We start from the raw sequence: 27,158 nt of genomic DNA on the forward strand, positions 1-27,158 counted from the left end.
CAGTCAGGAAGTTAAAGCTTTGTCGCAAATGGGTCTTCCAAATGGACAACAACCCCAAGCATACTTCCAAAGTTGTGGCAAAATGGCTTAAATACAATGATGTCAAGGTATTGGAGTGGCCATCACAAAGCCCTGACCTCAATCCTATAGACAATTTGTGGGCAGAACTGAAAAAGTGTGTGTGAGCAAAAAGGCCTACAAACCTGACTCCGTTACACCAGCTCTGTCAGGAGGAATGGGCCAAAATTCACCCAACTTATTGTGGGAAGCTTGTGGAAGGCTACCTGAAACGTTTGACCCAAGTTAAACAATTTAAAGGCAATGCTACCAAATACAAATTGAGTGAATGTAAACTTCTGACCCACTGGGAATGCGATGAAAGAAATAAAAGCTGAAATAAATAATTTTCTCTACTATTGTTCTGACATTTCACATTCTTAAAATAAAGTGGTGAAATTGAATTGAAGGAACATGTTCTTATTTGTGGCTAGATTCATTAAAGTCCTCTGCACGAGTAAAATGTTCTCTCAGCCAGGTTGGGAGTAGATCGTAATAATGATTTCTCAAACTGTGAGAGCTTTGTGGATGCCTCGGAGAGGCGAGGGGGACCAGCAAATTGCCTTCCTTTGTATCTTAATAAGCAATAATTGAAGATATTAGTGGGATGACATGCTCATCTTCTTTCTTAATTTGCATTCTAATGGCTTCTATCCCCTTCCCTTCTAAATGTTTCAATGGCTGAGGGATTTATTGCTGTTTCAAATTGTCATTGATCAGCCTAGGACCAGTGTTGATACTACATTGTACCTAGGACCAGTTGATACTACTCTGTGACTAAGACCAGTGTTAATACTACACTCCTAGAAAAATGGTTCCAAAAGGGTTCTTTGGCTGTCCCCATAGGATAACTGTTTTTGGTTCCATGTGGAACCATTTTGGGTTCCATGTAGAATCAAAAAGAGTTTTTACCTCAAACCAAATGGTTTCTCCAAAGGTTTCTCTTATGGTGGACAGCAGAATAACCCTTTTAGGTTCCAGAGAGCACCTTTTTTTTCTCTGAGTGTACTCTTGTGCCTGGGACCAGTGTTGAGACTACTCTGTGTATGATAGCAGTCTGCTTGGCAAGTTCTCTCCTCATATTACAATGTAAGATAGACTTTGTGGAGGGACTTTAACAAGCATAGTTGGCTTCAAGTTGGCTGACTTAGGTTAGTCAGCAGTTTGATTCTGGCCCTAAAAGTTAGAGCTGATCATTCCAACATCAGATGACGTTTTACCTTCCACACTATCCCTGTCTCTAACTAGCATTCCTATTCTCACTGCTTCGGCCAAGCAATAATGATGTCATACCACATCTTCCATCAGTATCCTATCTCCATTCATCATGCTGAGAGATCCAGATGTACAGCCTAACACAGCATGGCCAGCCGGCTTTAATGGATCACACTGATAATGGCACCACCGCATGCCAACATGGTTTGGTTGTTGGGTTGTTATTAATAACAAGCAACACATTTTCTGGGAATTAACATGGTATATTCGCAGCTTGGTGATGATTCATACGAGTTTAATAAATATAGTAATCCAGGGCTTTGTCAGACCAGCCGTTTATTCACAACCGAGATGCCTCGCATACAATAGGATAGATGATCTGGCTGTTATTATGGAGTCCAGTCACATTGCTACAGTACTTACCCCTTTAACACTGTGGCAGGTGGCTAGAGCTCTTTGGGATAATTCTACATTAGAATAAGGCTGCAAATCAGCCAGGCTCCTCAGCCACAATACCACACTTCTACAGGCTCCTTTGCTACCACTCATCCAAGTCTTTCCTCGTTTCTCTCTCCTCCCCCTAACTATCTCCAAAGATGCATTATTCAACACATCATTTAATCTGCTTTTTCAAAGCAGATGGGGCCTCCATTGAGGAGACAACACATTATTGTCCTGCTATGACTGATTCCCCAACATGAATCACCCACAGCTAACAAGGTGTCAAGAGGATAAAACATGGTTGACTCACATTGTATTTTGTAGTAGTGGTCTACAATAAAGCCATATACCCTAGCTATGTTCAATATTCACTTTGGGAATGATTCATCACAACCATAATCATTATTTGAATGAATGTGTTATTCATTTATTATCTGAATGAAAGTAATGTTTGTATCAGAAGTGTGGGACCTACCATTTTCACAGGTAATACGTGTATTTTCAAAATGATAGGCTAGAGAATTTGCTTTCCTACATGGTCAGTGTGATAATTAGCCTACTCGTTTGGTCAAGGCAGCAGTATTTACTACATGTTATAGTACTGTATGTCTGTGAGTGTGTAATCCTGTGTTCTCAAGGATTACAGAGACCCATGCAGTGGTTATATTTGTTATATCCGACCACACAATAACCACCATTTATTCACTGTTAGGGCACTCATAAGCTGCAATCACAAGATGCTCCATAACTACAAATTGTGTGCTTTAGCTTTGCCCATAATGGTAGTGATCTCTAGTCATGTACCAGTTCCTGACATACTTAGGAGTATGTCTGTTCTTATGTGTCCCCTCATTTTCAGAAATTCTATTAGTTCTAATTCTAATTCTATTAGTACCTCTAATGGGAATCTTGGCATGTGCAGACAAAAACAGTCAAACAAAAACATTAATATATAATAGCCTCCATATTGCTACATAGCTCCAAGCGTTTCTGCAGAGACTGTGTTCCTTCCTGACCAGTTACTGTAGGTTACTATTATTAAGGGGATACTCAAACGTTTCATATCCAGCAAATTTTCGAACGCTTTTAAAACACGGAAGCCAAACGCGGAAACTATGGATACAACTTCCTCCGCACTTGCGCAAATATGAAAATGCCACTAGAAATCCCTGCTTTAGCATGTTTCTGTTAGACAAATTATCTTGACAAAATACAACATACTGGCCTGCCAATGTGCCTGGACCTTCTAGACTAAACTGCCTGAGAGAAAAAACATAACTGATCCAAATGGTTGCCTAAACAGGCAGGCAAGATGCAGTTATTTAATTTGATCACATCCTAAATTGAAACAATGTGTTTGATTACATCTCCCTACAGGGACTGCTGATCCGAAGACCAAACCAATGTAGTCGTGGATAGTTCTTTAGTTATCCTACTGGGTTTAAATCTGGCCCTTTTTTCATTTCTTCCGAAAGTCCAATGAATCTAGAAGGAGACCGTTTTTTGGTGCACTGTTAAATATCATGCTGACCATCAATATAAGCCAGTCGTGGAGGTTATGACCAGGCAGTGGCGGTTCTAGCTCGTATGGCTCCCTGGGCGAACCCCCCCTTCACCCCTCCCCCAGACATTTAGAACAACACAAATAAATAATCATAACATGTAAACCTATATGAATATAAAAATATATACAAAAATAAGACTCATAAATATCAAAAAGAAGTAACAAAGTCAAATAGAAACAAATTGTAGTATATAAATGCAAACGAAAAGTGAATTATAACCTTGTCAGCATAGGGATTCATTTCAGCAACCTTTCGGTTACTGGCCCAACGCTCTAACCAATAGGCTACCGGCTGCCCTAGGTGTAAGATACACCAAAAGACTCAATATTTCACAAAAGATACAAAATATTGGCATAATATAGACATCTTTCAAGTATCTGCATACCTTTATCTTTTGCGCATTTATCCTCTTCTTCTTTCCTCTTGACGTGATGGCTTAGACCTTTTCTTTTCCCCATTTGTTTTGATTTGACACTCAGACATCAATACAGTACCCACCCCCCAACACTGTCAACCAAGAGTCAAGACTAAACCAGTTCACCTTGGTGGTATGCAGACTGGTTTTATATTATTCTTAACAATTTCGCACAAACCAGAAAAAAATGCAACAAAATACCTGTGAAACTATATATTCACAGTATTATGAATGAATTGTGGTTTCTTTGGTAGCACTTCAGAGTGTGGTTGATTTGACTAATTGCATTAGTACTGTACAAAGTTAGAGGTGTGCTATTTGATAGATTCCCCCACTCCCCTTACCTCGCGCTTCCAGTGGGGAGCATTGAGGTCAACCTACCCCAGCCCCCCTCCCCATCTCGTACCTCTGAGTGGGAGACCTTCCCAGGCATTAGCCTGCCTAGCTCACAAACTAGAATCAGGGCGCCCTCTCCGACAAGATTAACTGACCCACAGTCCCACACGGTGACATGATATCATTGACATGACGTGCAAATGAGCGATAGAAAACCGATCGCGCAAATGTCACCATTCCATTTTTTTTTGGTGTGGTTGCCCCATGCCGACACCGGCAAGATCCCGCCCTGGGCGGCTGTTCATGTTGCCCATACCTAAATCCATTAGTGTGACCAGGTCTACACTGTCAAAGTAATAATAGCATCAGTCGTATTTCTTTATCAGAGCATTGCAAATATCAGGGCTACTCATACTGAAAATTGATCACCTCTCAAACAAGTAGGCCTGCGCACTTTCAATCTACTGATTAATAGTGCACATATGGTGTCATACTCATTATGTAATGCTATGTATTACATATAGTATTAAAAATGCATATGTATATATGTTGTGTCTTTGGCTATGCTGGATTATGTGATATGACTTGCAATTCTATAAAATAATTTCTCCATAATTAATATCACCTGATTGAGCTAATCATGTAAATGTAATTAACTAGAGAGTCAGGCACCACAAAATAATATTTATAGAGCTGTTATCTTCCGAATAAAGTCTTAAAGACCTAGTAATATTTTACATCAATAGCAGTCAATATCAATTGTCATCTTAATTCAGTCTCATCTGAAAGTTGTAAATTCTTTTATCTGCACGAACCCTGAATAACAAGTTGAATCAGCAATACAAAATTGGGTTTAGTTATTTATTTACTAAATACCTAACTAATTACACATAATTAATCATAACTTGATTACAAATTACGTCATAAAGGAAAATGTCCCTAGCGAGCAGAACAGATTTGACAGCTTGTTACACAAAGGAAAAGGGGCTGGGTCAAGTGAAAGAGCGGGAGACTGAGGAACAAAGGGAAAAAGCTGTGCAATCGTAAATACAGTATCTTATGCATTCTAAATGACCGCCAATTGGAAAAGGAAAATGCAATAAATATTTACTCTGAGCTGCGCTTCAGTAGGTTGGTAGTAGATGGAAGACCGTGTTGCCAAACCGAGTCCTCTGTCCTTTGAAGAATGTCTCTGGTTGTCAATTGGATACGTTGTAGTAACATTGTTGTGTGGTAGATGGGATACTCTGTCTGTTCCTTCCTAACCTGCGTTTGCAGCTGCTGTTGCTAACGCATCGGCTAGGAGGTATCACTTCTGTAGTGAATAAGAGTTCAAAGTTCATACCATTCGCAACCAAAGCTCACGCTGATGTTGGCTTCATTCTGTAGTTATTATCTGAACCATTCTGACATCGGACCGTCGTCCTCACGTCCTTGGAACAGGAAGTTATGTTGTCGTCAAGGCTTTATATAGGAAGCGAGAAAAGGGTTGTGTTTCATAGTTTACAACCTCTTTCTCTTCACGTGGGCGGGCCACTGAGTGAGCAGCAATATCTTATGAAAACCCACATCTCACATTTTAGAAGCTAAAATCACATTTCATTTCATCCAATCACAAATAATTTCCCCCCACATTCTGACGTTCCCAGAATCTCTATGTTAACCAAGGGTTTTGCAAATGTAACCTCAGTAGGGTAGAGAGAGGAAAAAGGGGGGAAGAGGTATTCATGACTGTCATAAACCAACCCCCCAGGCCAACGTCATGACATATATATATATTCCATATATGTATCAGTTTTATGGTAGCCTTATATGTGGGCTGAGATTTGACTTGAGGTAAGGAATGACGTCATAAATTATTTGAGATTTTCATACATTGTCCTAATGAAAAAAACTTGTTTTTCAGAGGATACATTTTTAATTGTGACATTATCTGGATGTGTGAGAACAATTGACTTTCACTGCTAGACCTGAAGATATGTAAATACATGCTAATAACGCCCTCAGTGTTGGATCCAGCTGTATCTGTGTTAGTGAGGATCTAAGAATATATATAATACTGCTCTTACATTGAGCAAGATTGAAAGATGAATTGTTCTCACTCTGAAATATTAAGTTAATTCACATCTCAGCTGCTTACTCTGTTCCATCAGCGGCTATTTTTTAAACCATTGCTGTAGAAAATGTCGTTGCCTGGGGAATAGAAAGAGAATGAGGCCGTGGCAAGAGATTCTTGATACAAAATAGATCTATATTCTCTTAAGCACAAGGCCTCCCAGGCAGTTCATTACAGGTCAGATTTAATCATATGTTTCAAATGAAACTGCCAGGGCCCCTCACTCAAGAAAGTGGCATTTCAATGGCTTACTTTACTGATACCTAAAACAGATTAAGGTAAGGATTAAGTGTAAATCCTCTATGGAACCAACAATGCATTTAGATTTCAGAGAATGTGGCTTACATTTCTCTACAGTTATTATTATTCAAGGAATGATCTCAATCAAAGTGAATCAATCAGCAAGTCCAATTCTGCATAAGCAGAGGCAGGAGCTGATGTTGTCGTCTCTTAGCACTAATTGCTCTTTTCTATTGGCTCCCATCCCTTTATGTGGTAAACAAGTGTATTATTGTCCTGCGGTGATTCATTAATCACAAATGACGTTTTTGTTCAAATCTCAGAGCATCCTCAACCTTCATTTGTGATAATTTGCATGTTTAATGCAAGTAATAATTCAATCTGTAATGAGATAATTAATCACAGTTGATAGTACACAAATTAATGATTGCCATTCCTTAACAAATGGAATACCACCCCCATGTATCCAGCAGTGTGTAGATACTTTCACAAAAGGGAAGAAACAATAGGTACCAGGCTGACCTCATACATTCAATTCATCCCCGGCATTTGTATTTTTTGTTATGGCAACGTATATAAAATGAGATGCCTATTTGTTACAAAGAGTGGGAAATTAAATGGAAATGGCCCATTCAGCCAGAATGGGAAATCAATTCTTATCCTGTATACCCTGTCTGTTCTTTCCACTATGAGACACATTGAAACATGCAAACTCAAACAATGGAGTATCACTGTCTCACATTGTGTGTGTATGCATTTGTGTGTGATTAAATGGATGAGAAAGGCTGATGTGCACATCCCTTTTTGGTTGTGATGGATGTTTCTCGTCTAATGCAGAGGGCTGTCACCCTGTTTCCAAGAGTCAATAACATTTCAGCTACTATGTATACATATTCATCGCATATGCATCAGTCTGTACATACAGTATGTGTTCATTCCTCCAGCCAAGTGTTCTTTAAGTTCTCACAGGCTACAGTGGTTCCTCCTTTAAAAGTTGCGAGTTTACACAGCGGTACCCAGCGTCACGGCTTATTTGCTCCAGACCACCACAAGGGGGAGTTAGAGCACTCATTATGCATTTGGGTCCCAAGGTTTTTATATGACCAATCATATCGAGTGGATCCAATGACGAATTTGACGCGAGCCACCCATTCCTGGTCCAGCGTCATCCGGGTTTGGCCAGGGTAGGCCTTCATTGTAAATAAGAATTTGTTCTTGCCTCGTTAAATAAAGGTTCAATTTAAAAAACAACTGGCGGCAACCGCAGCGTAATCAATAGGAGGTGAACAGTGGCTGGTGCTGAAAATATAGATAACTTGTCATACAAGTGTTGCACACCAACAGATGGAGAAAACCTATCGAGCAATTCATTTCAACAATAATCTTAATTTTAATTTGACGTTACAAACAACAAGATGGCTTAATTGGAGTCTATTTCTTCGGAGCCTAGACCTATATGAAATAACTTAACTGGACGAGGTAGGCTATGAGGCTTAATAACAGCCTAATTGAAGTATGATTTTTTTTTATTAGGCCTACTTACAATTGCAACTGGTCAATAATGTAGCATCCTACATAAAACAATAATTTAAAGAAAAAAGTCTGCACATTCGAACTAAAACAATGTAACTAATAATTAAAAGCGCACATTTGTAAATCCCAACTCTAAAAGTAATTGGAAAGGTAGATACAAATTATGTGTGGCATTGTGGTTACAATATAGAATGTAGCCTATCATGCAAATGTTTCCTATTAGCAGGACAATAGACTTTAGGCTACTGTTATGAAAATCCCTCAACTTGCAACATATTCAATGCTTAAGTACTCTAAAGTGTTACATTTCTAACTAACAGCATTTCTTCACCAACATCTTTATGCTTTCGTTAATCTTCTTGATCTTCTTCCTTTTTTTCTGTAGCAATTTTGAGCAAATTGCACAAGGGCCATAGTTGATTCGTTTGTGAAGATGACGCTATTGAATGTCTTGCCAGCTTTGAGCCATGTCTGGGCCTGCAGGACGCGAAGTTCTTTTGAATCACTGACTCACTCATGCATTGAAAAGGGCAAGGAATGAGATGGAGTCCATGCCAGGCACACCTGTGAGCTCTGAAACTCCACCTCGGACAAAGTCAACACACGTGGCAGGTTCATCAGGTCTTTGGTTCACAGAATACATAGCCTTCCCACCGCGGACATCTATTTCAGAACGCTTCGCGCTGCTCGGAGACAAGCATGGAGAAACGAAAATGTTCAAATATTCCATGATATTCTTAAGATAAGTGTTGACTGAATATAAGCAAGTGATGTCTGCTAAATAATCAATTTAGGTTTCTCCAGAAATAAATCATTCTAAATAACAAACTGGCTTTATTTATAAATAAGCGAGAATGTCTCACCCCATGTTCAAGAATGGCCTTTTTCCCGCCCACTCTAGGTTAAATGAAAACTAAATCTCCAAAATATTGTTACTTTTTAAACAAAGCAATTATTATTATAATAAATTATTTTAGAATGATATAAAAGCCCCTTAGATATTCTCAGATATTCTCACAGATCCTAATGGAAAATGCCCCTTAGATATTAATTTAGAATCCTCCAATCTTTTAAATGTAATTATTGGCAGAGTCATGTCATTGAAAAAACTATGTTTTAATATACTGTAGGCCTACCATAGTCAAAATGAGTCTCACTAGTGTTGAGTAATGTGCTGTTAAAAATGGCGTAGGTCTTATTTATTAAAAGAGCATATAGAAGTTAGAAGCAAAAGCCTACAACTATTTTAGAACAGTTTCACGCTGCTCTAAGGCAAGCATGGGGACTGGTCTTGATAAATCAATTAGATTTTTATTTTCACTAAATCTCCGTTTGGGTATTGGTTAGACAAGATGTAGAAAATTAGGGAGCACAAATGTTATGCTCTTAGTGGAACCTTTATTTTAACTATGCAAGTCAGTTAAGAACAGCCTACTCCTTCCTCGTGCCCTGCGGGGATTCTTTAGCTAAATAGCCCAGTATTGTACTGCCGACCATCATGTTGCACAGCGCCATATTTTCCATTCCATCCTAATGGAAACCCAGAGGGTTTTTCGTTTTTCTTGGAATAGAAAAAAACATAATATTAATCAAATTAATTAAGGAAGTACCAGTCAAAAGTTTGGACACACCTACACATTCCCAGATTTTTCTTTATTTTTACTATTTTATACATTGCAGAATAATAGTGAAGACATCACAACTATGAAATAATACCAGTCTCCCACATGCCCGCATTCTGTAGTACAGACTAGAGGTCGACCGATTAATAGGAATGGACAATCTTTTTTTTACACCTTTATTTATCCTTTATTTATCTAGGCAAGTCAGTTAACTTGTTATGGCTGCAATCAGGTTAACGGGATAATTGTCATCAAAGCAATCCAAGCGTTTGTGTAAGTTTATCGATCGCACGACAAAACATTAAGTACACATAGCATCAGGTAGCTTGGTCACGAAAATCAGAAAAGCAATCAAATTAAATCGTTTACCTTTGATGATCTTCGGATGTTTTCACTCACGAGACTTCCAGTTACACAATAAATGCTCCTTTTGTTCCATAAAGATTATTTTTGTATCCAAAATACCTCAGTTTGTTTAGCGCGTTATGTTCAGAAATCCACAGGAAAGAGCGATCACGACAACACAGACAAATTCCAAATAGTTTCCATAATGTCCACAGAAACATGTCAAATGTTTTTTATAATCAATCCTCAGGTTGTTTTTAAAATATATAATCGATAATATATCAACCGCAAATGTGTTGTTCAGTAGGAGAGGGAAAAGCAATGGCTGTCCAAACTCAGTTGCGCGAGCAAAACTCATGCGACCACTTGACGCGATGTTATCGTTCTGGCTCATTTTTCAAAATAAAAACCTGAAACTATGTCTGAAGACTGTTGACACCTTGAGGAAGCGATAGGAAAAGGAATCTGGTTGATATCCCTTTAAAGTACTGTAGTATTATATAGTAAATGTAGTATTTTTTCATGTGGGTATGGGCATGATGTATTGTTACAGATACTGAGCAGATGATATAGGGTCTTCATCTTAGACCTGCTCAGGTAGTCAACTGTTGTATGCAGTAGTCTTACTTAAGTCTTAGCTATGTGATTGTTGCTTGCTCTGCAGGGGCAGCGGCTTTTGTGGAGCAAAGGGAGGCTATGGAACATGGAGTTTTCAAAATAGAAGCCACTCCCTGTTTTGATTTTCCTCAGGGTTTCGTCTGCAATATCAGTTCTGTTATACTCACAGACAATGTTTTGACAGTTTTGGAAACTGTAGAGTGTTTCCTATCCAATACTAATAATAATATGCATGTATTAGCAACTGAGACTGAGGAGCTGGCTGTTTACAATGGGCACCTTTTCATCCAAGCTACTCAATATTGCCCCTGCAGCCATAAGAAGTTAAGAACACATTCTTACTTTCAATGATGGCCTAGGAACGGTGGGGTAACTGCCTTGTTCAGGGGCAGAATGACAGATTTTTACCTTGTCAGCTCGGGGATTCAATCTTGCAACCTGACAGTTAACTAGTCCAACGCTCTAAACACCTGATTACATTGCACTCAATGAGGAGACTGCCTGTTACGCGAATGCAGTATGAAGCCAAGGTAAGTTGCTAGCTAGCATTAAACTTATCTTATAAAAAACAAATAATCAATCATAATCACATGGTTGATGTTATTACTAGTTTATCTAGCGTGTCCTGTGTTGCGTATAATCGATGTGGTGCGTATTCGCGAAAAAGGACTGTCTTGCTCCAATGTGTACCTAACCATAAACATCAATGCCTTTCTTAAAAGCTATAAACAAATATATATATTTTTAAACTGCATCTTTAGTTAATATTGCCTGCTAACCTGGCTCATTGCGAACTCTGTGAAGACCATTTCTTCCTAACAAAGACTGCCAACTTCGCCAAACGGGGGATGATTAAACAAAAGCGCATTTGTGAAAAAAGCACAATCGTTGCACGACTGTACCTTATCATAAACATCAATGACTTTCTTAAAATTAATACACAAAAGTATATATTTTTAAACCTGCATATTTAGCTAAAAGAAATCCAGGTTAGCAGGCAATATTAACCAGGTGAAATTGTGTCACTTCTCTTGCGTTCATTCCACGCAGACTCAGTGTATATGTAACCATTTGGGCCACCTAATTTGCCAGAATTTTACGTAATTATGACATGACATTGAAGGTTGTGAAATGTAACAGGAATATTTAGACTTAGGGATGCCACCCGTTAGCTAAAATACGGAACAGTTCCGTATTACATTGTAAGAATAAGCGTCTTGTTTTCAAGTTGATAGTTTCCGGATTCTACCATATTAATGACCTAAGGCTCGTATTTCTGTGTGTTATTGTGTTATAATTAAGTCTATGATTTGATAGAGCAGTCTGACTGAGCGATAGTAGGCACCAGCAGGCTCGTAAGCATTCATTCAAACAGCACTTTCGTGCGTTTTGCCAGCAGCTCATCGCTGTGCTTCAAGCATTGAGCTATTTATGACTTCAAGCCTATTAACTCCCGAGATTAGGCTGGTGTAACCGATGTGAAATGGCTAGCTAGTTAGCGGGGTGCGCGCTAATAACGTTTCAAACGTCACTCGCTCTGAAGCTTGGAATGGTTGTTACCCTTGCTCTGCAGGGGCAGCGGCTTTTGTGGATGGGTAACGCTGCTTCAAGGGTGGCTGTTGTCGATGTGTTCCTGGTTCGAGCCCAGGTAGGGGCGAGGAGAGGGACGGAAGCTATACTGTTACACTGGCAATACTAAAGTGCCTATAAAAACATTCAATAGTCAAAGGTATATGAAATACAAATCGTATAGAGAGAAATTGCCCTATAATTCCTATAATAATTACAACCTAAAACGTCTTACCTGGGAATATTGAAGACTTAAACGTTAGCTTTTTTACATGGCACATATTGCACTTTTACTTTCTTCTCCAACACTTTGTTTTTGCATTATTTAAACCATATTGAACATGTTTCGTTTTATTTGAGGCTAAGTTGATTTGATTGATGTATTATATTAAGTTAAAATAAGTGTTCATTCAGATATTGTTGTAATTGTCATTATTAAAAATATATATTTTTTTTAATCGGCTGATTATCGTTTTTTTTGGGTCCTCCAATAATCTGTATCGGCGTTGAAAAATCATGATCGGTCAACCTCTAGTACAGACATGGCCTGCTCTCCCTTATGTAAGGAATAACGTACTTTCCCATGTTTACTAAAGTATGTATTGTAGACTGCACAGTAGCCTTATAAACAAATAAACATATTTTGTGAATAAAATAATGACAAAAAAATACTCTTTCAAAATACAGATGTTGATTTAGTCATGGTTCCATAATGAATTACTATGGGAATATATGTCACTGATTTACAGAAATATTGAAACAAAGTTGTCTAATGAAGGCAAACAATTTAGAATCCTCCAATCCTGTAGCCTACTCCCGACTCAAGTTGTACAATGCCATATTTTGCATTCCATCCTAACGGAAACCCTGAGGGTTTCGTTGTTAATTTTTCTCTGAATAGAAACACCATAATATTAATCAAATTAATTAAGCCAATCTTCTTAAAATCAATCCCCTATACCATGTTATTACAAAAAGGTTTTAAATTCTCTGGTAATGCCAATACGGAAAACTATCAAATGCTTCTCATAGATTCCCTCTGGTGGTCAAACTAGCAATAACTTGCAGTAACAGAAAAAATGGCTGACAATTAAGTGACGTGCCACAGAATGTATGACGCAACTTTTAAAGAAGGAAACACTGTACCATGTTGCCAAATGGATTCCATCATTCTCTGGTAATGGCGGCAGTCCTCTAAATCAACCTGCTGGTTAGTGAACACTCAACAATCACATAGCTAAGACTTAAGTAAGACTACTGCATATAACAGTTTACTACCTGAGCAGGTATAAGATGAAGACCCTATATCATCTGCTCAGTATCTGTAACAATACATCATGCCCATACCCACATGAAAAAATACTACATTTACTATATAATACTACAGTACTTACCATAGAATTATATAGTCAACTGTAGTATACTGTAGAATATTATATGTAGTATCTCTTGATCATGTGTAGTACTTACTATAGAATGTTGTAGTATACTATAGTAAACAGTATTATCCATACAAAAACACTTAATACTACAGCATACTACAGTGAATACTACAGTAAAGTCAACAAAAACACTACAGTGAATACTATAGTATTTATACTATAGTATTTTTTAATGTGAGTCGTCCCTTTATGACCTCACACAGCTACAGTATGCATATTCATGGCCCAATACTTTTTTTCATTAAATATAGGAGAAGTTAGCATAGTATTGATTAGTAAGACCCTTCACCATTATGCTACAACATCTGTCATCTCCCATATCCTGTGAAAACACTTGTCACAGACCTGAAGCTGAGCAGCAGGGGTGTCATCCACTGAACAGGAAGCGCTGATTTGTTCAGACACTATTTAAAAAATGTTGGCATCAGTCTCCTACATCATCACTGTTGGTCATAGCAATTATTCCACTTGGCTCAGGTTACCCAGTTGTCTTATGCTGTGGGCTATGACACTACGGAGCGGAAATAGACTGACTGTGTTCCAAACCTGTTGTAAAAGCTATGTTTTTTCGCCATTCTGGAGTGAGCTGGAAGATTAGCTTATTCAGGCATGACTTGCTTAGTGATGCTTTCTCTAATGTGAGTGTTCTCATCTACTCAGTGAATAGCATGGGGATATACAGTATTTACGCAGGTGATCCTAAATGGTGCAATGCACAGTGGTGAATAACTGACATTTCAATGGCTCTTAAGATGGGATAAGAGCTACTCACACAGACACATTAGAGGTAGCCTAGTGTGGTGTGATGACTAACATCAAATAGCACCTGAGCTGACAGTGCCTCACAAATCATTTGATGTAATACTCTAATATATAACCATTATGTCATTGTATGTGTGGTAATTACTGTATATCACCTGAAATACCACGTGAGAGGGTATATGTCATATTTAGGAGGCTAGCAACAAATTTAGAAGTGAATTGTCAAAGATATTCATTTCTGAAACTTAAATTTAAAAAAGAATAGCTCATAACTTTCACCTCTCAGTTTTCATCACCCAGTTAACAATGGGCTTTAGAGAAAAGTACAGTACACAATAACTGCCAGAGATACAGTAGGTATACAATAAACACCCTATACTCAGGCGTTTGACATTTTCACAAGTTGAAACGGTGGTGATAAAAAGGTGTCCGTTTTGATATTATGCAGTGCAAAACCTGTTCTCGAGTCCTCAGCTTTCTAGGCAGAACATCTATTAATTACGGACTCCAAGCCAAGAGCTGTAAATTATCCTATGAGAGGGACTTGTCCCCTTTGGGTCCCCAGGCCCCATCTTTCTCGCCGAAGCCTCACAATATCCATCATAGTTAAACACAATGGAAATATCATAGTGTGGTTTTCATAGTATTTAGTGCATTGGTTCCAGTAGTTCACATGATTAGACAGTAGTAATAGCAGTTACTTTATTGTCCCAAATGGGAGAATGGGTCTGCGGCATACATTCAGTATAGGGTCAAGCCAAAGAGTCTACTGGTAGAAGTAGAAATCTTCTGTGATTCAGTATTATAACCAGGATGAACAACACCGGTAGCACAGACTGGAGCATAGGGTCTCTAGTCACCTGCCTGCTGCTGGAGGAGTTTGTGTTACAGAATCTCTCATACCCTGAGACAGAGCAAACAAGGCATTTTATGACAAAGCTATTGCTGCTTGGAGGATTGCAAAAATGACAGGAGAGAGAAATATATTTTGTTCATGTTCCTGTGTAGAGGACTGTGGGTCTGTTGAGTCAGTTCTAAATTTGGCAGAATTTGTCTCATTCTGCCACATACCATATATATTTTTTGAAGATGAATTGATGTTGATGATGCAGTTAGGAAGCAAGGTGGGACACGTCATCAACCATAGAAGCCATCTATACCATTATTTGAAGGCTAATGCTTTTTAAACAATAGTTGACACTTCAGGGCCACTGTAGAACAACCCTCTTCTCCTTCCTCTCAACAGAATCCCTCACTCTGTCAGGCAATGGGAGACCTTGAATCCCACCCAGTAGCTACAGTACCTCTCCTTGGAGGCTTCTTAATTTATTGGAGGAGTCTGCTCTGTGTCTGAAGGTGTCTGAAGTTTCCATCGTTTGTAACCTGAGCCTGGGGACTGAGGCGAATGAGGAGGCTGCAGCATGTGGTGTTCAGCTCTGCAGGGACCCTCTGAGAGCCAACTGAGAGCAGATGGACTTGCCGTGACAGGGTTTGCCAATAACTGAACCTGACAGACATGTGTGAAGCCCCCCGCGTACCACTAACAATCTAGCCCATGTTCGACTGCAGACCCCTACTGGGAGACTGGCAGCCTGAGGGATAAAGTGAAACTGTCGTTGTGTGTGTTGTCATGGTACAGTATTTGTGGGGGCATCTGACTAAATCCCTCTGTGCTGCTCTACCACGCAAAGAGAGCCACAGACATAGCCTACCCCGGGTATTAGGCCCGGACGGTCGTTTTAGTACATATTAAGGATATATAGTGACAGTCAGAAAGCACTATCTGGAACAGCAGTAAAGCACAATTCATTGGATAGACAGCCACCTGGCAAACTGGTAGCTAACTTCACCAATCTCAGACATCCATATCAAATAGACATGAATCACTTCAAGTCATAAACCTGTACTATTTGTTTCACTGCCTGGCTGGCAAATGCACAGTCAGACAAACAGACTTGACTGAAATATTCACCAAGCAAAATATTTTCAGTGCCAGCCATAATGCTTCAGATGTTACATTACCAGCCACACAGTTCAGATGTATATTATTTCTGTAGGCTTCTAATAAACATCATTACTTCTGCATTGATGTTGTTCCAAATGAACTCAAAAGCAAGCGATTTGAACATTAAAACTGCATAAAAAAATCTGCTTGAGACTCCATCGCTGTAATTAAGCATGTCTCCCACAAGCCCATTAGAAATCAAATGAGGGCTGAGGGAGTGGTGAGGGGTAAGGGGGTCATTCCTAAATTGGGGAGGATACTAGACACCATAGCCTTTCCCTCAATTTTCTGATCATGTTTATAACAAATCTGTGGGAAATGTCCGTTTTCAGCAAAGGAGATCAGGTTTATGTCAGTGGACACCTGGCTATTGAGGGCAAAAAGCTTTGCTGATTTAGAGAAAGTGGATGAGGAGTTTGGCCAGGTCTTAGCCTGTTAGGCCTCAGCAGAATACTGCCCCCTTTGGATAAATTGCGTGCCCATAGTAAACTGAAAAAAAATCTGTCCAAAATTGCTAATATATGCATATAATAATAATATTGAATCGAAAACACTCTAAAGCTTCTAAAACCATTTGAATTATGTCTGTAAGTATAGCAGAACTCACAGGGCAGGCAATCTCCCAAACTATTTTTGGAGCCTGAAATTTGGGGCAACTTTGACGTCGTTGCCCCCACCCTTCCCAACCAGCTATGGATCTGGAGACACTTTCTATGTCTTCCACTAGATGTCTTCATTCAGTACAGCATTTAATTGTGCAAATCCCGCGCGTTTTGACCCTTTGGGGGGCGAAAGAGTGGATGTTGCGAGAAAATACAAGGTCACGAGAGCGCGCATTTTGGAGAGACGTTCCTTTGTTCCAGATTGCCTGAGAAGAGGCACGTTTCTCCAATAGATTAGATAATTGTTTTGTACGTTTAGAACATCCTAAAGCTTGATTCTGCACTTAGCTTGACCAGTTTAGTCGACATATGATATGTAATTTTGAAGTTTTGATGCGCAACTGTTCGTGACCAGAAGTAATTTTGGACACATTTCAGCTGGAACTCATAGCATATGCTACTATAAAGGCACATGAACTGAAACCAAACGTTATATTAGGTAAGTATGACTCCTTCCACTACATTCTGATCGAAGACCATCAAAGGTAAGGGAATATTTATGTTGTAATTTTGTATTTCTGTTGACTCCAACATAGCGGAGAAATATTGCTTACGTCTGAGCGCCGTCTCAGATTATTAGATAGTGAACTAATTCTGTAACGTTAAAAATAAATGTAACACAGCGGTTGCATTAAGAAGCAGTGTATCTTTCTAACTATATGTAGAACATGTATATTTAGTCAAAGTTTATGATGTCTATTTATGTTATCTGGCGGCACTATGTATAATTTCTCCGGAAATTTTTGAGTATTTTCTGAACATGAAGTCAATGTAAATGGAGATTTATGGATATAAATGGCATATTATTGAAAAAAACATAAATGTACTGTGTAACATGTCCTATTACTGTCATCTGATGAAGATTTTCAAAAGGTTAGTGAATGATTTATTTTTTAATCCTGCTTTTATAATTTTATATTTTCTGGGACAAAATGGCTGCCTCTTGTCTTTGTTTCGGTGGTGGTCTAATATAAATATGTGGTGTGTTTTCGCCGTAAAACATTCTAGAAATCTGACTCGCTGGGTAGATGAACAAGGTGTTTATCTTTCATTTGAGCTATTGGACTTGTTAATGTGTGGAGGTTAAATATTTCTAAGAATATTTTTGCATTCTGTGCGCCATCTTTTGAGTTGAGCGTGGGGGGGATGCCCTTGGGGAACGTTTAGCGTGAACACGTTAGAACAACTTCCATGTTAGCAACAGGTAGCCTATCGGTTAGAGTGTTCAGCCAGTAACCAAAAGGTTGCGGGTTCAAATCCCCTAGCTGACAAGCTGAAAACATTACCCCATGAGTCCTACTATGGCTGACACTGTAAAACAACAGAGTATTTTTCTGCACCTATCCGTTGTATTTTACAACACGCCTTTATTCTTGAAATTCTGGTGATGTAACAGTATGAGAGGGCCTCTGACAATACCCTATGAAATGACCCACTGTAAACAAGCAAAACACAGTGTTTCTTTTGCATTCGGGATAATGTGTGTCCAAGTCTGTACTGTGTTGTGGTGTCAACAAATTCCATATCTGCTTTCACTTCACAGGTTGTGAAAACTAGAAGAAATTAACAGTACAATGAGGAAGTGTCAATTTTCACTTAGCAACGGCTATGGAAGACAAAGTAACGCTCTCGGTAGGTTCAGACAGAAACCGCATTGACCCAACTCTCTATATATAGGAATCTGCTTTTAGGTATCTCTCTTTGATCTTGATACAATTCCAAGCCACATTGATACACCTGGCAGTGCCCATGGTTTAAGATGGAAAAGGTGTTCTCTGGGCTGTATGTGTACATGGTACAATATTCTATCCAAGCAAAGGTTTCTCCAGTTTGTCTTAACTCATGTTCTCTCATGGGTCAGAGAGGAGCTTGGCTGGGGAGTTTAATTCCTTCTGTCAAAGTGTGGAAGTGTCTGTGTTCAATGAGAACATCAGGCTTCAGTACTATCACTGTACTCCAGAGAGGGAGAGAGAGTGAGAAATCTGACAAATGAAAAACATGATAAGCTCAGCCTATCCTGCTTCTTGCCTTGATGCTGAAATGTAGTGATTGTTACAGGAGGAAAAATCGATCAGGTGAGAAATGAAACATTACACATAGTCCCTGAATATCTACAGTCATTTTATTTGGCTGATATATTTCCCAGAGTTGTCATGGTAACACCACCATACATTGCTTGAAAAATAAACAAAAACATGTATATATATCCCTCTTCAACATTTAGCAATTAACAGCATTTTGCTTAATGTCATTGTGCTACCCTGTAATCAACTCCCAACTCTTAAAGGGAGTCCATTTGCTATTACTGGATTTATGAAGCACCCCAAAACTTAAATGCTATGTTTCATAGTCTTGGTAATACTTCATTTGGATAGTCCCATACATCTTTACTCTAGCGAAGTTTTGAGACATTTTCTTAAAGCTTGAAGAGGTAAGAACTGTTATTTTGTAGAGGAACAATGGAAGCGAGGCTTGCAGGTAGTCTACATTGATGCGTGATGTCAGCAGCTATCCTGATTTATGTGTGTTCTGTGTTTAGACAAGCTCCCCTGGGAGGAAAGCCTGAGTGATCCTCGTGGGTGGCACCGCAACCCCACAACGTGTGACAGGAACAGTCCATTGTCTTTTCTCATGTACTATTATATATTTATTTCCTTTCAAAGTAACACAAAAGCACAGGTGAAAACACACGAAGATAGTAAAAAGAATTGTGCAGTACAATGCAATCACATCCTTGAGAGAGAACTCTGTTGGATGTAGGTGGAAGTCTTTGATGAGTTAAATGAAAGTGAAATAGTGAATATTCAAGAGCTCTAAAATAAGACATTGTTAGCAGCTTCCAAATACAGTTTAGCAGCCCCTTTAATGATGTTCAGTTAGGAGGCAGAGCAGAACACAGATTGAAGTTTCTCCATTTCTTCAAAGCCAGAACACTTATTTTCCTTTCAAAGGAGACAGGAAACAGTTTCACTTAACCTCAAAGGAGACAAAAGTGGAGCAAAGATTGGGAGGTGAGGTGTGAGGACAGTGTTCCTTGAATCTGTGTCCTGTAGGATACTTTGTCTGTCATTCTCTGCCCCCTCACAACCAGCTGTTTAAGTCTGGTGACTTCTGTCGGTTCCTAGGGAGCCCTCCTAGGGAGCCCTCTGGACATGTGCAATAGACCACAGACACGACTGACGTTTGAGTGTCCCGATGAGCTCTAAAATTATGAGACACAGAGTGCCCAGAGAGACACACAGTGGCCTTTTCAGGCTGGAAGGACGGCTTGGCCTGTTGTCATTGTAGAGCAAGGAGTTGAGGTGACAGGACTAAGGACCATTCCTATCAGACTCATCTCATGTTCTATCATCAGTCATTACACATCAAGCACATCCACCTACATGGTATTCTGCTCACACAAGACGAGTCGTGACACATATTTTCTCTAACATTCCAAGGATTAAGATGTCTCTTAAGGGACAAAACTATACTTCAATAGTGACTTACTTTCCAGGTGTCACTTGAAATGATGCTCTACTGCGGTGCTGTTGTTCATTTGCATAATTTAACCGCTACATCCGTGTGGATGGAGGAATAGGGGAGCGGGAGGAAGGCTGACGTGGGTGTTAGGGGCTGCAGGCACTGGGCACAGCTTGTGAACACACTAGTGGCAGGATCAATGGGAGCTGCAGCTGAACACATCAAAGCCAACTACAGTGTGAGACAGGGAGAGGAGAGGAGAGGAGAGAAGAGAATGGGAGGATAGCGCTACAGCAGTCAGACTAGACCACAGAGGAATACTGTACTGTAGTTGCAGGTTAACTCTACTCCTGTATTGCAGAGGTTTAGCCACTGATCTACAGACTGGTGAAATGCATCAGTTCATTCCGGAAACATAGTACGCTGAGCTGAACTCAGCAGCATGAGTCATAGCTCACACATATCTCTCTCCTCAGGTAACCACGACTCACCTTGTTTCAAATAAATGATTCAGGATGGACAGTGGCTATTGCAGTTCAGTGTGAACAGACACATAGTGGTACTGTAGCTTCAGTGTACAAAGACGGGACTTCTGTTTAGGATTTTTTAGAATATGAGCAGATTTACACTAATATCAGTGGATATTAGTGATACTGGCATTGTCCGAATACATATACTAGGTTACTACATACAGTGGGGCAAATAAAGTATTTAGTCAGCCAGCAATTGTGCAAGTTTGCCAACAAAGGGTATATAACAAAGTATTGAGATAAACTTTTGTTATTGACCAAATACTTATTTTCAAATAAATTCATAAAAAATCCTACAATGTGATTTTCTGGATTTGTTTTCTCATTTTGTCTGTCATAGTTGAAGTGTACCTATGATGAACATTATAGGCCTCTCTCATCTTTTTAAGTGGGAGAACTTGCACAATTGGTGGCTGACTAAATACTTTTTTGCCCCACTGTACTTAAACTGCATACTATGTACTCATTGTCACATACTTTTTAGCACGTATCGTTTAGTAAAAAGTATACTGTATGCCACGGCCGCAAGGCAGTAGCGGATCCTGATTGTCTGAGTAGGTGGGATGGGGCCGAGTGCGGGTGGATTTTTTCAAATTCAACAGACATGAATCGCATTAACCAGCCTGATAATAGCAAATTTCCAATTTGATTAACTTCTTTTAACTCTGAGTAGAATACAAATGGAGTTATAGGCCTACTCAGGCTGGTTATAGGCAGACTATCACTGTCACAACTTCTACCGAAGTCGGTTCCTCTGTCTGTCTGTGAAATTGTTTGTTGTAAGTGCTTGTGCAAATTTTGACTGGTGTTTTGCATATTTTGTATTTCTGGATGCCGTTGGTTTTGATAATTAAACTGCTCCGGTTATTACCCAGTTCTACTCTCCTGCGTCTGACTTCCCTGCCACCAGTTACGCACCCCTTACAATCACATTCAACCTTAGCTCATATAGCCCATCTTTGCTATTTAAAAAGGACTGAAGACAGAAACAGATGATTTGGTTCCATTTTCAACACATTTATTAGTGAAACCAAAGTGCTGTAACATACACTATATACACACATACACTATATAACATACACTATATATACACACCTCTCAGATTCTCTGGCAGGCTATTCCAGAGGCTGGGGCCATAGTAACTAAAGGCTGCCTCTCCTTAACTCTTGGTCATAGGCATTGGGCATTGGGATAGTTAAAAGGCCAGTGCTAGAGGACCTGAGGGACCCAACTGGGTACATAACTTAACAGTATGTCTGACATGTATTGGGGCGCACAATCGTGAATTGATTTAAAACTAGTGCAGAGACCAAGAGTAACATGCTGCAGAATTATGTATGTTTTGCAGTTGATAAATGTCTTTCTTGGGTAGACCAGAGTGGTGTAAGGTGTGCCGCTATTAGACTCAGGAACAGTGGAAACACGTTCTCTGGAGTAATGAATCACGGTTCACCATCTGGCAGTCCGACGGATGAATCTGGGTTTGGCAGATGCCAGGAGAATGCTACCTGCCCCAATGCATAGTACCAACTGTAATGGTGGTGGAGGAATAATGGTCTGGGGCTGATTGTCATGGTTCAAGCTTGGCCTCTTAGGCCTCTCCAGTGAAGTGAAATCTTAACGCTACAGCATACAATGCCATTCTAGACAATTCTGTGCTTCTAACTTTGTGGCAACAGTTTGGGGAATGCCCTTTCCTGTTTCAGCATGACAATGCCCCCAGTGCACAAAGTGAGGTCCATACAAAAAAGGTTTGTCGAGATCGGTGTGGCAGAACTTGACTGGGCTGCACATAGCCCTAACCGCAACCCTATCAAACTCCTTTGGGGTGAATTGGAACGCTGACTGCGAGCCAGGCCTAATCGCCCAACATCAGTGCCCGACCTCTCTAATGCTCTTGTGGCTGAATGGAAGCAAGTCCTTGCAGCAATGTTCCGACATCTAGTGGAAAGCCTTCCCAGAAGATTGGAGGGTGTTGCAGTATATCAGCACAGAGGGACCAACTCTATATTAATGCCCATGATTTTGGAATGAGATGTTCGACCAGCAGGTGTCTACGCGCTTTGGTCATGTAATGTGTATAAATTAAATCAAATAGCCTAGTACACACACCAAAACTGTTCAAATGTTCAAATCCAAAGGCGTTTGCACAGAAAAACATGGACAGTCAGGTGCATCGCAAATTCAGAACCGGTTGACAGCAACATAATAAACTAAAGCACTGATCATTGTTACAGTTTTCTTCCGTCGAAAGAGAGTGGGACCAAAATGCAGCGTGGTTAGTTCGATACATATTTAATGAAGATGACACACGATAATACAAAACAACAAACGGAACGTGAAAACCTATACAGCCTATCTGGTGAATACAAAACACTGAGACAGGAACAATCACCCACAAACACACAGTGAAACCCGAGCTACCTAAATATGTTTCCCAATCAGAGACAACGATAATCACCTGACTCTGATTGAGAACCGCCTCAGGCAGCCATAGACTTTCCTAGACAACCCTACTCAGCCACAATCCCAATACCTACTAAAACCAATACAAAAACACACCACAAAATAAACCCATGTCACACCCTGGCCTGACCAAATAAATAAAGAAAACACAAAATACTAAGACCAAGGCGTGACAATCATTGGGAACAAGATCAGAATGAGGGCTGATGCTTAATCCATGAATTAAATAATTAAATAGGTAGCCTAGCCTACAATACTTAAATCAAATTTCAATCAATCAATCAAATGTATTTATAAAGTCCTTTTTACATCAGCCGATGTCACAAAGTGCTATACAGAAACCCAGCCTAAAACCCCAAACAGCAAGCAATGCAGATGTAGAAGCACGGTGGCTAGGAAGAACTCCCTAGACAGGCAGGAACCTAGAAAGAAACCAAGAGAGGAACCATGCTCTGAGGGGTGGCCAGTCCTCTTCTGGCTGTGCCAGGTGGAGATTATAACAGTACATGGCCAAGATGTTGAAACTTTCATAGATGACCAGCAGGGTCTAATAATAATAATCACAGTGGTTGTAGACGGTGCAACAGGTCAGCACCTCAGGAGTAAATGTCAGTTGGCTTTTCATAGCTGATCAGTCAGAGTTAGAGACATCAGGTGCGGTAGAGAGAGAGAGAGAGTCGAAAACAGCAGGTCAGGTACAGGGTAGCATGTCCGGTGAATAGTCCAGGGTCCCATAGCCTCAGACAGAACAGTTGAAACTGAAGCAGCAGCACGACCAGGTGGACTGGGGACAGCAAGGAGTCATCAGGCCAGGTAGTCCCGAGGCATGGTCCTGGTCCTAGGGTTCAGGTCCTCCAAGAGAAAGAGACAGAGAGAGAGTTAGATGGAGCATACTTAAATTCACACAGGACACCGGATAAGACAGGAGAAATACTCCAGATATAACAGACTGTTCCTAGCCCCCCCGACACATAAACTATTGCAGCATAAATACTGGAGGCTGAGACAGAGCGCTCAGGACCTCAGACTGGGGTGAAGGTTCACCTTCCAACAGACAACAACCCTAAGCACACAGCCAAGAAAATGCAGGAGTGATTTCGGGACAAGTCTCTGAATGTCCTTGAGTGGCCCAGCCAGAACCCGACTTGAACCCGATCAATCATCTCTGGAGAGACCTGAAAATAGCTGTGCAGCTACGCTCACCCATCCAACTTGACAGAGCTTGAGAGGATCTGCAGAGAGGAATGGGAGAAATCACCCAAATACAGCTGTGCCAAGCATGTAGCATCATACCCAAAAAGACTCGAGGGCCAAGAAGACTCGAAGCCAAAAGTGCTTCAACAAAGTACTGAGTAAAGGGTCTGAATACTTTATGTAAATTTGATATTTCATTTAAAAAAAGGCAAACATTTCTGAAAACCTGTTTTTGCTTAGTAATTATGGGGTATTGTGTGTAGATTGATGAGAAAAAAACAACAATTTAATCAATTTTAGAATAAGGTTGTAGTATAACAAAATGTGGAAAAAGTCAAAGGGTCTGAATACTTTCTGAATGCATTGTACATTAACACCATATTCGTCTTCTCTCCACTAATAAAAAGTCTATATGTTGCCCTTGTGAACGCCGGGAAAACACAAGACTGCCTTGTCAAGTTACTTTAAAAGAGGACTGCACTTCCTGATTTGGCCTTGGTTTGAATTCTCCTTATTAGGATGTTCAACTGAGATCGAGATTTGGGTCTTGGAGGCATGCTTTTATGCGGGTGTCTATTGTGTTTATTCAAACGTGGTAATTGTTTGCACTTTCCCTCTGCCAAAACCGTACACAGTTACAGTCACTCACCCTTGTAGATAACTTGAAACAGTCTAACCAGGTGTTATGTCTTGAAGTCACTTAGAATAGCTAGCAGGGTAGCCATATTCTTTCACCAATTAGCTTCAGCCGGCTGGTGTGCAACCGTGGAAAAGTTGGTTTGACTTTGGATAGTCTATCTGTGGGGTTAGTTAGCAACGGTCAATAAATTACAATAATGTGAATTAGGACAGGGACGATACTAGTATCACAATATCTTTTCCATGGCAAAAATTAAATCACGAAGCAGAACAAACTATTTGGTCGTTTATATAGCTTAGAAAATAAGTACATGTGACTCTGGGTGACAACATAAAGATGTTTGTTTACAACATTGGAGCTGTTTTCCTTAATTCCGCTTCGTGTTTTGTTTCTTTGCCACGATACTAACGAGTATCGCGTTACTGGTATCGTCCCGGCACTAATGTAGATGGAACAACGTTTTCGTTGTCTCATTAAATGCTTTCAATATTTGGAAATTATTTTATACAATTTATGGTTGGATTTAGGTTTTGAAGTGTATTTGAAATATTGTCCTATATAAATTGTATTATTTACTTATGATCTTTAACTAGTCCCATAGGTATATCGACTGTCAAACCAAATTGACCATGAGCATTAAGATCGGGTCTTGTGCAGCTGCACTGAAATTGATGATTACTTGGGTCCTGCCTGCTGTGGGCAGGGTTGAAATTTGCTTTAATTTGCTCTTTAAAATGTGTTATCACAGGCCCTGGAACAAAGGCCCTTGTCTCTTAACACCTTTCACCCACAAATGAATCACTTCTAGTCTGTGAGAATCACATTTTAATTTGCTCATAGCTTTTGTGCTACTTGATTGACTCGAATACCACTTTGCCTACATCTCTACTTTGAGCTTTAGTCTCAGAGTTTTCTTGACTCTTGAGAAATGCTGTGATCACTTTTGTAGAGTACTATATGACACCATAGCGGCTCCAAGTCTGTGCACATAGTTCAAATCAAATCAAATGGAAGTTTATTTGTCACCTGCACCTTACAGTGAAATGCTTACTTACAAGCCCCTAACCAACAGTGCAATTTTTAAGTAAAAAATAGCTATTAGGTAAACAATAGATAAGTAAAGAAATACAAATAAAAAAAAACAGTAAAATGACAGTGAAAATAACAGTAGAGAGGCTATATACAGGTGGTACCGGTACAGAGTCAATGTACGGGGGCACCGGTTAGTTGTACTGTAGGTATAGGTATAGTTGTGAGAGTGAGCAGACCGAGACTAAATGTTTGTGGTAGATTTTCTTCATTTTTGAAACAGTTGTATCAACTGTCTATAGGTGTCGAACTTTCAGTGTAATATCCCAGAAGAATAATACAGTAGACATTATTCTGAGGTACACCCTCCATATATGGAGTAAAATCCAGATGATCACCTCAGTCCATTTACTCAGCAGTAACCTGAATGAACAGGAAAGCCTACCTCTTCATCAGCTATTTGACACTATTCCCATATAAATTTGATAAACCCAGAATTTATCTCTATACTTCATCATTTGACCTTACAAGCATGGTGTACGTCTATCGTTTGATAGTATTGATCAACATCAGAGAAATGAGAGGGGTGGTTAATGAAACAACTCAGATAGAGCATAAATGTGTGATACACTGTGCTCAATTATGTTACCACCATCCCACCAAAGACCTTTCCCTTTAGGTACTAGATTTACTTTATATGAAATGACCCCTTACAAACTAGTTTTATTACAACGGATCTCTTTTATTACAAGCTCTTACCCCTTAAATAATGTCTGATTTTAACACAGCCAATCAAGCCTTTACATTATATAAATCACATTTTTACACAGCCAATCAAGCCTCGACATTATATAAGTCCGATTTTAACACAGCCAATCAAGCCTCTACATTTTG

The 27,158-nt window shown here is 39.7% G+C and overlaps 1 protein-coding gene across 1 annotated transcript in view; it reads left to right on the forward strand.

The window, feature by feature from the left end:
* The window catches only part of LOC121839690 (metabotropic glutamate receptor 4-like), a 185,059-nt gene that overhangs the window by 57,588 nt on the left and 100,313 nt on the right, over positions 1-27,158 (forward strand). The gene's annotated exons all lie outside the window — the stretch shown is intronic.

Source organism: Oncorhynchus tshawytscha, linkage group LG16, assembly GCF_018296145.1.
Source record: "Oncorhynchus tshawytscha isolate Ot180627B linkage group LG16, Otsh_v2.0, whole genome shotgun sequence".
In the NCBI taxonomy this organism is placed as follows: Eukaryota; Metazoa; Chordata; class Actinopteri; order Salmoniformes; family Salmonidae; genus Oncorhynchus; species Oncorhynchus tshawytscha.